Here is a 16,356-nt window from a genome sequence, read left to right on the forward strand (position 1 = left end):
GGACATCAGAGTCCAGTCCTCTTGGGAGGGGGCCTTGTCTTATTTACTTCAATTCTTGTCTGCCATTTTGAATTTGTTGGTGTATGGTTTGTTCTTGTTAATAAAAAACAGATTTAAACATAAATTATAAATGTTAATTGTGAATGTTATCATGTAATGCCAAGAATTATACAGAAAGTGTGGCAAAACAAATATAGAAAAATAAATAAATAAATGTTTTTCCCTACTTGTCTTTATAAAATAGGTTTCACATAGGTGCCTTAAATGGTGGATTACCTAGATACCCCTTTATTAAATTCCCTCCAAAATGTTTTAAAGTTTTCTTCACTTAAAGCCTCACCCTCTTCACAACTCACAACGCAGAGACATATCTCAAATGTGGTTGACTCTACCTTTTTCCAGTTATGCTTTCTTAGAAATTTGTACCTGAGAATGAAAGACTTCTTAATAGTGGATCAAGCATTAATAACAACAAGGTTAGATTGCTGCAATTTGCTGTATAATGGCCTGACTGAGGGCCAGATGTGAAAAACTCGCCATGCGTTTAACGATCGTCGCTAAACCAGTTTTAACAGGTTTAGCAACGAAGTATTGCATCTATCGATGCACAAGATGGCATATCACGGTCTTTTTCATGGTTTGTAGCAGCCTCAGATAATCGAATGTAAATACACTACAATGAGTTCATCAATATTAATAGAAACATAGAAAATGATGGCAGAAAAGGGCCAAGGCCCATCAAGTCTGCCCACTCTATTGACCCTTCTCCTTGATTTTGCTCACCACCCCCTGCCCTTACCTCATTAGAGATCCCACATGAATATCCCATTTATTTTTGAAATCTGACACGCTGTTGGCCTCAATCACCTGCCGTGGGAGTTCATTCCAATGATCGACCACCCTCTCAGTGAAGAAATACTTTCTGGAGTCACCATGAAATTTCCTTCCCCTGATTTTCGGATAGGGGGTGTGGAAGGGTCTGGGTGGCTTGACAATGAGCACTCCGATCGATGCCCACAATGAAGCGCCATTAAACACTCTGAAATCTCCGACAGGTCTGGAGGTGCCGGTAGCGTTAAAAAAGTGCTGAACAAAAGCTTTTTAAAAAAATGGGTATAGATGTGCATGTGTTACTCGCACACATAATCTGTCTCCCCACATCACCAACAATAAAAAATTGACAGGAGGGGCCTTAGGTGCCTTGGCCAATCAGAGCATTAGGCCCCTCCTCCCAGTGCATCGTTTTGAAAGGTCCATCATTTTGAAGAGATGGGCCTGCTGGCAGGAGGGATTGGGCATCTCTCCTGCCGATCTTCACAGTAGGGATCGGGAGCGTGTGTGTGTGTGTGTGTGTGTTGGGGGGGGCGTGGTTGGTTAGCTGCTAAGATAGGAGGGAGTGGGCATCCCTCCTGCCAATATTCATGGGGCGGGGGGTTGGAGGTAAGGGGGGGGTTGGGTAGCTGCCAAGGCAGGAGGGAGTGAGCATCCCTCCTGCTGATATTAATGGGGGAAGGAATGTGGGGGAAGTCCGGGTGGCCATCGAGGCAGGAGGGAGTGGGCATCCCTCCTACCAATATTCATAGGGGGGTACCAAGGGTATGGGGGGGTCCTGGCAGCTGCCAAGGCAGGAGGGAGTAGACATCCCTCCTGCCAATATTCACGGTGGGGATAGGGGGTGTCGAAAGGTCTGGGTGGCTTGACAATTTTTTTTGGGGGAAGCATCGTTGAAAGGAGACCAGTATGACTTTTTTTTTTTTATAATGGGGATAGATATTGTTCCTATTTTTTTTAAAAAAAGAAAGTCTTCCTGTCCCGAACAGCTGAGTGACAGGAAGCTGCTTCAGGGCTTCCTCTGCTGCTCAACTCTTCGGACTTCTCCTGTCGGCTCTGCTCATGTGTCAGTCGCTTTTCCAGTGACTGATCAGATGGGATTATGGAGAATCTCTGTGAAACTCATTTGCACGTGAAATTGGTTTCATCAATCGCCATTTTGAAATCAGACAATTTGCCAGCACTACAGTGATCTGACGGATTTTACCAGCGATATTAGAGAATCTGACCCTGAGTTCCAGGGGTTTAGCCTAATTTATCCTTGCCTTGCTAGGGTTATCTGGACCTTGGTAATTAGCCTAAGTCATATCTTTTGTTGCTTTGTAATAACTTCTCAGAAAATCATAGTGCATCTACATATATGTATATTGTATGGTGTTATTTCATTTACATTTTCAGGTTTACCAGTTATTTTTACTGTATATATGCAGTTGTAATCATTAGCATATTTTTGCATTGTTTGCAACATTTTCCTAAGACATTTGTTTATTATTCTAATAAATAAGATGTATTTACACCTTGGCATGATTCTTCCAATAAGATATCAGTTTATAGGATTTCTGGAAATTATAAGGTGCGGCAATATCCCAAGCTACAAGTACAGAGCAATGGCTGTATTATCTGTGTAATATTAGCACTTGTGTCAATCCCAGCATTAAAACAGTGACATTCTCAATTCATTTGAACCTACTATTTACAATTTTTGCAATCAAAAATTCTAGAATATTTGAGAGGTTGATCAAAATATGATGGCCAAGAAACTTAAAATACAGCTATAGTTCTTCATTACAGGTGGCTGGGTAAATTGCTACAAACAACAACTAAAAAGGCCTTTTCCAATGCTGGACTGAACTACAGAGCAGCCCCTAAAGGGCTGCAGACGTGGCCTTTGTAGTGCAGTAAGAGCACAGCTGTTTTTACCTGGACAAAACTGCACCTCTCCATACCACTATATCAACTTTTTTGTCTTTTTCAATTCAGCTACTCAAGGAAATGCAGTATCTAAACGGACTGTATCTTTATGGATTGCTCATTGCATCTCTTTTTGCTATGCTAGGGCTCGCTTATCTCCTTCAGGACAGCTTGGAGCACATCAAGTACGAGCTACAGCTTCCTCGTTTGCAAACTTAAGATCAGTCCCCATTCCGGATATCTGCAGAGCAACAACTTGGTTCCTTTGTTCCTACTTTCACTAAGCACTATTGTTTGGATCACGGTTCAACACAAAATACGCAGTTTGTCTTAGTAGGGGTGCCAGCAGCAGCACAGCAGTGATATGACTTACAGGGATCCCTAAGCCCAACCAGCTGAAGATTCCTGACATCTCTCCTCTCCCCCTCCACCCCCAGCAATAATGGGTCTCTTAACTGCACCACCTCCTGGTACCTCACTGGCAGTCATTTCCAAACTTGATTACTGCAATGCCTTATTCAAAGGCTTGTCACAAAAAGAAATCCGACGTCTTCAAATAGTTCAGAACGCCGCTATTAAAATTATTCACAAAGCAAAAAAATTTGACCACGTCACACCTTTACTTAAGGAATCACATTGGCTCCCTATTGCACACCGCATTTTATATAAAATTTGCTTACTAACTTTTAAAACTCTAATATTTCAAACCCCCGCTTTTATCTTTAAAGTTTTAATTCCATACACAACTTCAAGAACACTGAGATCTCAGGACCAACATTTATTGGCCATTCCCTCATTAAGAGTCATCAATACGAGACGCCTCACTATTTTCTCAGTGACTGCTCCCCAGTCTTGGAATGATCTCCCACTTTACTTAAGAAAAGAAAAGAACCTAGACAAATTCAAGACTCAACTTAAAAGTTTCCTTTTTATCGATGCTTTTAGCGAATAAATGATCCCTTTTACTTATTATTGCTTTATTTTTAAGTCCCTCTTCCCACCTGTTTTTACCTTGTATTTTGAATTTGATATAGATTGTAACCATTAAAGAACTCTCCTATTGTTCCCATATCGTATTTAGAAATTAATATTTTATTTTGGTTGTTGTTTGTTTTTGAAATATTGTTTGTTTATGTAATTTTCTATGTTTTTAAACATTTGTACTATTTTGTACATCGCCTAGAATGTAGATTAGGCGATTAATCAAACTATTTAATAAACTTGGATAAACTTGGAAACTTGGATCCTGTTGACGAGTCCAAGAAACTACATTAGAGGGAAGGCTCAAGCTGGTGCGAGCAGCAGGTTGGAGTCCCTGTTCACTGCCAGTGAGTAAGGGAACAGCCATTTAGCCTTTCAGAAAACACTAAAACAAAAGGACATTCTGTGACATTAATGTCCAGCAAATTAAAAAGCATATTGTAGAAAGATTTTGTATCATTTAGTACACAATTAAGCTGAGAAGCACCTAACACATTGGGATTCAAAAAGGGGTTTGGATATGTTACTGGAGGTAAAAATTTTCATTAAATTATCAGCCAGGTAGACTTTTCTCTGGAAATGAGCTATAAGAAATAAATCTACTTTTTTGGATCTGGTCTGACCACTGTTGAAGGTTGCTGGCCTTCATTGATCTTGGCCTGACTTAGCATGTCTTAAAAAAAAAAAAAAAAATCATCCTTATATACCAATTTGAGGAATTTACAAAATGGCTGCTAAGCTGATAATGGAGGAGAAAGAGGTGGTGTATCATTTTACCCACTACTGTGGAGGCTTCATTGGCTTCCAGTGCATCTTCATGTAATATTCAAGGTATTGTGCATGGCATATATGGCTCTATAGAAAGTATTCCTGCAGTACTTAGCTAGTCATTAGATTACTGCATCCCATCCAGGACTCTGAGATCCTGTCTGTTATTTGACTCTCATTGTACATGAAATGGAGCCTTTCTGTTACTTGGGTCCCTGTCTTTGGAATCCCTTACTAGTCAGTAAGGTAAGAAAACCCATATATGATTTCAAAAGAAACCAAGGCCCTCTTTTACTAAGGTGTGCTAAGTGCTTTAATTCACATTTAGGGCATGCTAAATCAATGCCTGCGCTAACCACTAACGAGTTCATAGGATAACATGCACGTTAGCATTTAGCATGTGTTTAGAGCGTGCTAATATTTACCGCATGCTAAAAAGCACAGCGTACCTTAGTAAAAGAGGGGTAAATTTTGGGGTTTTTTTCAAGTAATATTTATAGTGCTAAATAGAGCAGGTTTATATTCTGGTACTATAATCTGCATTTTATCCTGAATGTTTTTTAAAATATTTTTATGAATAACTCAGTTATTATATATAATGGTTAGAATATCAAATAAATAAAATAAAGCAAAACAATTGAAATTGCAGAAAGTTCCCGGAGGGAAAGTCCATAATCTGTTATTGAGAAAGACATGGGGGAAGCCGCTGCTTGCCCTGTATCGGTAGCATGGCATATTGCTATACCTTGAGTTTTGGCCAGTAGTGACCTGGATTGTCCACCTTGAGAACGGGCTACTGGGCTTGATGGACCATTGGTTTGACCCAGTAAATATAAAAAAGCAGGGCTGTAGAGCTTAGGATTCACTAAATCCCCTGAAAGCCCTCACCCCACGCCACTGCTTATACCTGATCTAGATGTGGTACCTTCTTCTGAATGGTCTACATTCTTGCAACCATCATCAGTGCTTAATCTAAGATAGGTCCCTTTTGATCTTGGGAAACATGTAGCCAGTATGAATTATTTTCCTTCCTCTCATATTTCAGTAGTAAAATTTAGAGAATGACACGGGGACAGAATTTGTCCCCGTCCCCACGGTTATCTGCGGGAAACCATCCTTGGGTCATTCTTTAAGGAGAGAGGGAAGAATCAGAGTATGATTGGGCACAGTTATTGACCCTCAAGCCTTGCATTGAAAAATGCTGGTGTAGAAGGACTGAGGTTGAGATAGACACTAATGAATGACATGGGATGGTTTCCCATGGTTGTCCTCGGGGACAAATTCTGTTCTCATGTCATTCTGTATGGTCACCATGTTGAAATTTAGTCTGTTTATGGTACAGCAAGGTTATCATATGAAGATACTCAGACTTGGTGAAAGAAACAAACCCTATTCTCTGCACCTCAGAAATATGCAGTTATTATGAATCTTAGACATGATTACAATTAATGCTGCAGTGCTGATGCTGTGTTAGTCCACTTTAAAGGTAATAAAGAAAAAACAAAAAAAGGTAAATAAAGTGGTGCCTTTTTCTGGACTAACAATACATTTTTGACAAGTTATCAAAGACAGAACCATCTTCTGCAGGTCAGGTATGAACAAAAGAATGACCATATCAAAGTATATAAGTGAAAAAGAAAAGGTATAGTTGGGGAGAAAAGGAGTGAGAAACAGGGGAAAGGTGGTTAATGACAAAGTAGTATAATTTTATGGTTTATAATAAGATAGGAAACCCAGAACCTTGTTAAGTCTTATCATGTGGATGCTAAAATATTTCATCATCTTAACTTCAAAAGTCTTCTCTGTACATTCTTAGATTGTTGTAAAGTTACCTCTTAGTATTCTGACTCTAAGTCTTGAAAAATGCTCACCCACGGTTGTCACCAATTTAAGTTGTATCCATGCTTTCATTTTTATGCAGTTTTTGATATTGTCTGAACATTTCTTCCACAGTCTCTGCTGCCTGGTGTCTATGGGCCTGCTGGTTGACTGTTGCTGTGGTCATAGGTTGGTTATTCCTCTGCCACTAGAGCAGGGTGGGCAACTCCGGTCCTCGAGGGCTGGAATCCAGTCGGGTCTTCAGGATTTCCCCAATGAATATACATTGAAAGCAGTGCATGCAAATAGATCTCTTGCATATTTATTGGGGAAATCCTGAAAACCCGACTGGATTCTGACCCTGAAGGACCGGAGTTGCCCACCCCTGCACTAGAGGGTATATCCATAATGCAGTGATCTGCAGGATGGAAGTATCTAGAGATGGAGCCAGTATGTATAGAAGGAGGTAATCTAGCTGCAACCCCTCCCTACCTTGTTACTGTCTGCCTGTCTCTCACCACTCTCATAGGCAGGGATTAGAGGAGGAGATGGGGGAAAGTGTTGACACACAGCATCGCATTTAATTCTTGTAGGTGTCAATGTGGCAAGAAGAAGGACACAGTATTTTTCAGCTTCCAAGTTTCAACTTCCTGTCAGATGTATAGCTTTCTGTTTCCAAAAAAGTTACATGTGTAAGATGAAAAAATAACAAGGATAGTTGTGATCAAGTGCACACGGTATTTCATATAGTATGCCTAAAAAAGTCAGCAGTGTTTGTCCTTTGAGGTAAGGGCAAGAGTTGCATTTGTGTCATCAATTAAAATAGGATAACCAAATGACTTGTGCACCCTCATGCACTCACTGAAAGCTGGTTCTTCACATTACCTTGAACACCCAAAGGATAACCAGCCTATTTGATTCAGTTTCTTTTGCTGCGTGGATTGTATATATGTCTACATCATACTTTCGGCCTGTCTTGAGTGACATTTGCTTTGAAGAAATGCCAACCATGACCATGATTGAGTCCTATTCATTTTAACGTAATGTCATTCACAGCCACTGTAATTCAATCATCACACTTTCAAATTTTGGCCAAGTCGCCTTTCCCTCTCAAATGTCACTCAGATGTCCCAGTTACTTTCATCTCTGACCTATCCAGATGCAATGTGGCACTTGTAGGACTGCCCGATAGTAAGAATGTCATGAATTCAGCTGTCAGAAAATCTGAAATTAAAAAGAACAGGATTGGCCTCTGGCTAAAAATAACCCAGAATGTAAGTAGCCATCTGGTTACTCTACAGTATGGTCAGTCACTAGAAAACCAGAATACACAGCAATGCAATTATGAAAATTATCATAACTGAAGTAGAGCAATACCAATTATAACTATGATAGCAGTGTGCAGCTTCTCAGCAATGTAATAGCCTGATTAGGGTTATAAAAAATGAAATATTTTAAATTGATTTTTACAGAACTTCCCCATAATGTGAGAACTACAGCTCTCAGAATCATAGGTGAGTTAAAAATGTTTTCGTGACAAATAGAACAGCCTAGACATTACTTAGCAAGCTAACCTCATGATAAACCCATAGGCAATTTCACAGATGTCAACCTTAGTGCCCAAGGAGGCTGCAAGAGGAGCCAGATGCTACAGCTGCAAAATGGATTCCCACTGTTTGGGCATCTGTGTTAGACATACAGAAGGAGAAATGTGGCACTATGCAGAAAGGGACACATGGCAGCCCAGCAACCATTTGTTTATTCTTTTTTAATGAGCTCAGGCTCAGCTATTGAGAAACCATGGCATCGTATTGTAGATGATTGTAGCAGTGTTTGAAATGCATTTTTAAAAAATCTGTAATGTTGGTATGATTGTAAGGATTAGTTTACTATAGATTAGTGCAGTGGTTCCCAACCCTGTCCTGGAGGAACACCAGGCCTATTGGGTTTTCAGGCTAGCCCTAATGAATATGCATGAAGCAAATTTGCATGCCTATCACTTCCATCATATGCAAATCTCTCTCATGCATATTCATTAGGGCTAGCCTGAAAACCCGATTGGCCTGGTGTTCCTCCAGGACAGGGTTGGGAATCACTGGATTAGTGTATTCACAGCTTGCTAAACCACCTTTCCTTAGATACATCAAGGTGGGTCACAATCAGTTAATGAAATCAATAAACACTTATGGCTGAAAACATACAAGACTGCTCTATAACTGATTCAAAATAATTATTAGAGATATAAGTGCATGATCTAGAACAGTGGTTCTCAACCCTGTCCTGGAGAACCACCAGGCCAATCAGGTTTTCAGGCTAGCCCTAATGAGAGAGATTTGCATATAATGGAACTGACAGGCATGCAAATCTGCTCCATGCATATTCATTAGGGCTATCCTAAAAACCCGATTGGCCTAGTGGTCCTCCAGGACAGGGTTGGGAACCACTGATCTAGAAGAATACAGAAGAGGATAAAAACACATAAACACCCAGCCTGTAAGAATAGGTATCTGGCTGAAGGAAGCAAGTAAAATGCTTACCTGCTCTGATGGCCCATATAGGCCTTAGTAAAGTAGTAGGTTTATAAACTAGATTTTGAATTTTCTATGAGTCCTTAAGGAAGAAAGGTGATAAAACGTTACATAAGGAAGGTGTCAAATAGAAAAATACTGAATGGTGTATAGACTCTAGTATACGTACATGACAGATGAAGGATGATATAAATTTTCATTCTGAGATCTAGTCCACAATAAAGACAGTGAGATCATGTGATTGATTAGCTAACTAGATAGGTAGGCAGGTGAAGGATGCTTTGTGGGCCAACAAAAGAATTGTAAAGTGTACCTGATAAGCCACAGGCAGCCAGTGCTCAGAGAAGGAGGGGTTAACATGATTACATTTCTTTGCACTGTAAATTCACGTTAATAGTTTGGAACATTAAGCACAGTAGTAAGTTTAAGGCCACAGTAAAATATGATTATATAGTCCAACCAGCTGAGAACTAGAGAATGTCCTAATCTTAATGCCTTTTGGTCAAAATAAGGATGAATAGAATACATTTTTTACAAGGCTGCAAACTAGGATCTTATGACCAATAATATCTATTCGTCAAACATGAGAAGAGAGTAAAAAATGCAGCCTGGAATCTTCAAAGAGTCCATTAGCATGGTGGGAATGCTCATAAGGATTGTGGAGAGCCAGCCTATCGGGGCTACCTCCAAAACCTTACATCACTAAGGTTTTGGAGGGAGTCAATTTTAATTTATTATCAGTAACCCACTGTCCAATGACTTTCAGGCAGCCATTAAGTGGCATGATAACAGGAAACTGGAGGCCAGTATAGTAGGTTAACTGTCATTTGCAAAGTAATAATAGTCAGTGTTGTAGTAAGAGGAGGGGGGGGGGGGGGAATGGACCACTTCAGGCACCATCCTTGAAAGGGGTGCCAATGCCAGCACTTCTCCTCCTTTCTGCCCCCCACATACCTCTTTAAACGTTCGCCAGCGTAAGTAGCATCTTCCACTTGCTGCTTGCACCAACCTAGGCTTCCATCTAATGGCACTTTCTGGTCACAGGTGGACGATGCTGTTCGTGCCGGCAAACATTTTAAGAGGTACATGGAGGTGGGAGTGATCAAGTGGCAGGGAAGAGTGGGGGCACTTGGTGTGGCAATGATAGACGTCACCGCCATGAGCACCATCTCCCTCGTTACGCTACTGGTAGCAATAATAGTAATAGCATATGCAATTTTATAGCCGTACATACCTTTCTCTGTGTGAACTTTTCCAGATTTTAAAGTGTGTGTGTATTCTATTTGGAAAATTATGGCAAGAAAACTCCTTGCCATAATTAAATGAAAGCGAACTATAAAGTGACCAAGGACCAGGACACTAATAGAGGAAGTGTTTTCAGTTTTCTCAGTATATGACACATTGATGCTCAAATTTTCAAAAGTAGCACCCCATAAATACAAACTTCATTCCCTCATTCTCTTTATAAACATCTGTTCAAACAAAAAAACAAATTTGCCCATAGAGGGGACAATTATATACAGAGGGCGTCTACACTCAGGTGTCATATAGCAGGAGTCCCCAAACCCTGGTCCGCGGCCGTCTGACAGCCAGACTGTGAGAGATCCCCTTGTGCAACATCTTTCCATCCCTCCTTCCCATCCCGCACAGCAGAACCCCGCCAACCCTCCCACCGTGGGGCCAACATACCTCCATTTTGAACAGCAGTGGCGGCAGCATTGAACAGGCTGCTTCGCTACCTTCCCCGCTGGGCTCTTCCCTCTGCCGCCACATCACTGATGAGGAAAGGTGCTGCGCAGGGGGATGAGTTGGCGGGGTCATCGGGGTTCTGCTGCATATGGAGAATAGGAGGAAGAGAAGGAAAGGTGCTGCGTAGGGGGATGGGTTGGTGGGGTCATTGGGGTTCTGCTGCACGTGGGGGATGGGAGGAAGAGATGGAAAGATACCTTATGATGTCATCAGTAATGCAGCAGCAGAGAGAAGGCCCAGGAGGGGAAGGCCACGAAGCAGCCTGTTCAGTTCTGCCGCCGCTGCAGTTCAGAATGGAGGTATGTCGGCCTCATGGTGGGAGGGTTGATAGGGTTCTGCTGTGTGGGATGGGAAGAAGGGATGGAAAGATGTTGCACAAAGGGATCTCTTTCAGCCTGGCATGTCATTGTCTTCCATCATCCCCAGATGGGATCCTCTGATTGCAGAAAAACAAGCTCAGGGCTCCGATTCTGCATTATGGTAAGTTGTATAATTTCTATTACGATATTATAACTTAATAATAATAGAAATGCAATGTATATTGTGTATTAAACTGCCTACAAACCCGCCCTGAATCCTCCCCCACTGGTCCCTGGAAAAATTTGCTTTCATAACAAGCGGTCCTTGGTGTCAAACAGGTTGGGGATCATCATATAGCACATAAGTTGTAGAATACCAGTGTTTACCCACAAGTGTGCAAATATGAGAGGGTTCTGAAAAGTTCTTAGTCCAACCAAAAAGGAAATGAAGTGGAGCCATGAAACTTACAAGTTATTCCACATATTCAGCCCTAAGTTCAACACACTTGGCATATCGTGTCTGAAGTTTCTGTAACCCTTCCAAAAATACTCTGATGTCTGTTCACCAAAATACTGCTCCGTTGCTGCAATTATTTCCAAATCACTTGAAAATTGTTGCCCTTTGAAAAACTCTTTTTCAGCTTTGGAAACAGTAAATAGTCAGATAGAGCAGGCATGTCTAACTTCGAACAGGTCATGATCTGCTTTTTCTGGCCAAAAGTGCCAGTGATCTACCACCATGAAAATTAAGTTTCAAATAAAATTTTAACACAATAAAATTGGAGGATTCCTCCCCCCCCCCCCATTTTTAATGAATCTTCTGTCATTTACTTGGATGTGATCAGCTATTAGGCAAATACAAAACAGAGAGATGAAGACCCAGTAAGAACTGCAAGGGGAAATGGAAAGAATATTTTTTCTTAAAGTTTTATTGAATAATAACTTTCTTTAACTTTTATTGAATAATTTGTGTTAAATTTAGGTCAAGTATTGACCACCAAACAATCATCAAAAAACTCAAACACCTGTCCAGCAAATCACATAAAATCAAATACCGCCAAATAAGTTCAAATACCACTACACGTGATTTAATAAATTCTGCCACAGTGTAGAATCAACGCAAAGGCAAGGCAAAATAAAATTGCAGTGTAGAATAGTGCAAAGGATAGGCAAAATAAAATTGCAGAGGCAAGCAAAAGTCACAGTGGTTTGAACCAATTTGAAGGCAAGGCATAGGCAAGTTAGATCAAAATTGGAAAAGCCCGCCAAAATCGTCAAATTCTTGACACTTTGTTGTGTCTACCCAAAAACATTAAATGAAAGCGAACTATAAAGTGACCAAGGACCAGGACACTAATAGAGTAAGTGTATTCAGGTAAAGCCCGGGTGAATGGATATTGACCGGTATATAACACACTTCTAAGTGGTATTGGGGCGGGAGCAGGAATGGGTGATTCTGAGAGGCAGGAGACCAGGTATGATGCTGGGGCTGTGGCATATCATTGCGGGGCACGGGTGGCAGCCCACTGGGGTATCCATAAACTATTGGCACGAAAACAACAAGTGCCCCCAATACACCCGCAGGCAAGATTCACGCAGGCAGGGAAAAAGACAGGCAAAGAATCAGCAGCTGCAGCAAGCCCTCGGCAGACGACCTGCCGGCACGAGCTCTCTCCTAGCGATGGAGCAAGCTGCTGGAGAGATGAAGCCAAGTGGGGCTGGCGATCTACCGCTGACCCCTCTGTGATCTACCTGTTGAACATGCCTGAGATAGAGCAAGGTCTGGTGAGTAGGATGGATGGTTTATACACTGAAACCCCAACTGCGTCAAAACATCTTGCCAGCTTTGTGAGCAAGTGCATTGTCTTGCAAAAAGAAAACTCATTTCCATAGCTTCCCACTCCTTTTTTCTTTCAATGCCTCCTTTAATTGGCATAGCAAGTTACAGTAGTAGATATTATCTGTTTGGCCCTTGGAAGATCCCAAAACACTGTGGCCATGACTTTTCCAGCTGACTTTTGGGTCTTGAATTTCCTTGGCCTTGGAGTACCTGAGTGTCGCCATTGCATGGATGTTGTTTTGTCTCAGGATCATAGTGGTTTAACCATGTTTCATCAATAGAAACTAGCCTTTCCAAAATGTTGGCATCAGCTTGCTGAAAATGCTGGAAAAATCAACTTGGATGTGTTCACTCGGTGTTGTTTCTCATCAGCATTTGTCAGACAAATCTGATCGATTTCTTTGACTGGGAGACCAGAGAATTGGACAGAGGGAGTGCATTAGATGTGGTGACGTGCCAGGTCAAGAACTGGTTGAGTGGAAGGCGACAGAGGGTAGTAATCAATGGAAATCGCTCTGAGGAAAGGGATATTACCAATGGTGTGCCTCAAGATTCTGTTCTTGGGTCTGTTCTTTTTAACATTTTTATAAATGATATTGCTGCAGGGCTGTCGGGTAAGATTTGTCTCTTTGCAAATAATACCAAAATCTACAATAGAATAGACACCCAGGATGGTGTGAACAACATGAAGAAAGACCTGGTGAAGCTTGAAGAATGGTCTGAAATTTGACAGCTAAAATTTAATGCTAAGAAATGAAAGGTCATGCATTTGAGCCGTAAAAACCTGAGGGACTGGTACTTTTTAGGGGGTGAAGAACTTATGTGCATGACAGAAGAGCGGGACTTGGGTGTGATTGTATCTTAAGGTGGCCAAAGAGGTTGAAAAAGTGACGGCGAAAACTAGGATACTAGGGTGCATAGGGAGAGGTATGGCCAATAGGATAAAAGAGGTATAAGACTCTGGTGAGACCTCATTTAGAATATTGTACAATTCTGGAGGCCTCACCTTCCAAATATTTTAGCCGGTTTCCCTCTTTCTACGATCTTTTGTAGTTTATGAAAGCTAACCTCTTTTCCTTACCTTTTCAGCTACTACTTTTGAGAACCTAAGCAGCCTTCTTTTCCTCTTACTTTCCTTACAAAATGGTTTAATGCCCTTACAATAGCTTCTTTCAGTTCTGTCCACTGCTTTCCTGCTTCTTCCAAATGTTCCCATTCAGACAATTCCTTGACGTAATCTCCCATCTAAACAAAGTTAATTTTTTAAAGTCTAGAACCTTTACTTTTGAATGAGCCCTCTCTACACCTGTCTTAATATTAAGCCACACCATGCAGTGATCACTGGATACCAGATGATCACCCAACATCGGAAACACTTTCTCCATTTGCAAATACTAAGGGCTCCTTTTACGAAGCCGCGCTAGTGGCTTTATCGCACACACCTTTTTAGCGTGCGCTAACCCCTGCGCTAGCTGAAAAACTACCGCCTGCTCAAGAGGAGGCGGTAGCAGCTAGCGCGGCTGGCAAATTAGCGCGCACTATTACGCGCGTTAAACTGCTAATGCGGCTTCGTAAAAGGAGCCCTAAGTCCAGTATGGTCCCATACCACGTGGCTGGAACAGTTCTCCTTGTAGAAAATCCATGATCTTCCTATTTCTAGAAGAACCTACAACAGGGATACCCCAATCAACATCTGGCATGTTAAAATCACTTATTAGTAATACTTCCCATTTTACAACTATATTCTGAATGTCTAATATTAAATCTCTGTCCACTTCTGACTGTGAAGGAGACTTGTATATTACACCAATGTAAATACATTTTCCATTCCCTCTTTCAAGATTGACCCACAGTGCCTCTTCTTTACCCTGCAGACCCTACAATTGTGTGGCTTTAATATGATCTTTATCATATAATGCCTCACCCCCTTTCCTGAACAGATTCTAGCCCGATGTAACTATAACCCAGTCATTGTTCTCTGTGAACCATGTCTCTGTGATTGCCACTAAATCCAACTCAGCCGCTTTCAACACAGCTTCTAGATCCAGAACTTTATTTTCAATACTTTGAGCATTAATATATACTGATTTCTAGACATTGAAATCTTTTCCCATTTGTGTAGAAGTATTTAGTGATTCTTGGAGACTTTGATCACTCTGCCCCAACGATTCTAGTTAAAAGCCTTCTTCAGTAGGTTAGCCAGTCTGCTGATAAAGACACTTCTTCCCTTCTTTGGTAGATGCACACCATCCCTGCTCAGCAGCCCTTGGAAAATCACCATAATCTAGGAACCCAAAATGCTCTCGGCGACACCATCTATGCAGCCACATATTTATCTCCAGTATGCAAACTTCTTTGCCTGGACCTTTACCCTTGACTGGGAGGATTAACGAGAATGCCATCTGTGTACACGACTGTTTCACCTTCTCTCCCAGAGCCACAAAGTCATTTTTGATAAGTTCAGAGGGGTATCTAGCAGTAATTAGTGCAAAAATGGATGAGCAGCATAGGATAATAGTCATTAGGCTTGATGAGTCTCGGCATGCTCTCCATAACATCTTGGATTATGGCACCAGACACACATTATACCTCCTGAGACATCATGTCTGGGCTGCAAATAGATGCCTCTGTACCCCCAAAAAGAGAATCACCAACCACCATTACCTTACACCTCTTAGTGGTCTTCATAACTTGGATTATTTTGAAGTTTGGTCCTTCCTCTCCTTGGGATGCTCATCTCCTCCACTTCTAAGGCTGCATACCGGTTCTTCAGTTCAAGGGCAGGTGGAGTCACAATATCAGTCCTGCAGCGTCCTTTAATGCAAGTCCAGCTGTCCTCCCTCAGCACAGCCTCTTCTTCCCCACTGCTGGAAATCTTCGAAGCCTCATGAAGCATTTCATTGATGCACCTCTCATTCTCACAGATGCGTCTCATCTTGCCACCTCCTCTCTCACTTCCTTTACTTTCTTCATGAGGGATTAAATCTGAAGACAGCTTGCACATGGAACCACCCCTTCTGCTTGGGTAACATTTTTTGTCTGCACAGAGACAGAAGCTGTAACCTGAGCAACAGCTTTAGTGACACAATGTTTCCCAGCCATACTGTGGTTGTAGAAGTCCTCGCACCTGATGAAACCCCCCCCCCCCCCCCGAGAAGAGAAAGCAGAAAAAAATCCTACCAAAGCAATGTCCTGTTCCTATTTGGCTGAAAAGAGCCTATAAATCAAAAGATCAGCCGTGGGGTGGGTGGGAGGAAATTAAACACTAAACAGAGGCTTTCCTATATATTCATTGGGAAAATCCTGAAAATCTGACTGGGTTGTGGTTCTTGAGGATCAAGGCTGCCCTTCTCTGCTTTAGAGGAAAATAGGCACTTAAGTTCCTTGCTAGAGCAGGATCCTACCAGCACCTCTAGGTACCTATATCTTATCTATGCACCATTTTACAAAATTGCCCCACACACAGAAGAATGGCCCCCACACAAGTTATAGATAGACTGATTGTATATATGTTTATGTATTTGCATATCAAGCAAGTAATTTTGCAACAGTCAATTTCTGTATGTATTTTTATTTTTTTATTTTATTTATTCAATTTTCTATATTATTCTCCCAAGGGAGCTCAGAATGG

The sequence above is a fragment of the Geotrypetes seraphini genome, chromosome 5, assembly GCF_902459505.1.
Source record: "Geotrypetes seraphini chromosome 5, aGeoSer1.1, whole genome shotgun sequence".
Lineage (NCBI taxonomy): Eukaryota > Metazoa > Chordata > Amphibia > Gymnophiona > Dermophiidae > Geotrypetes > Geotrypetes seraphini.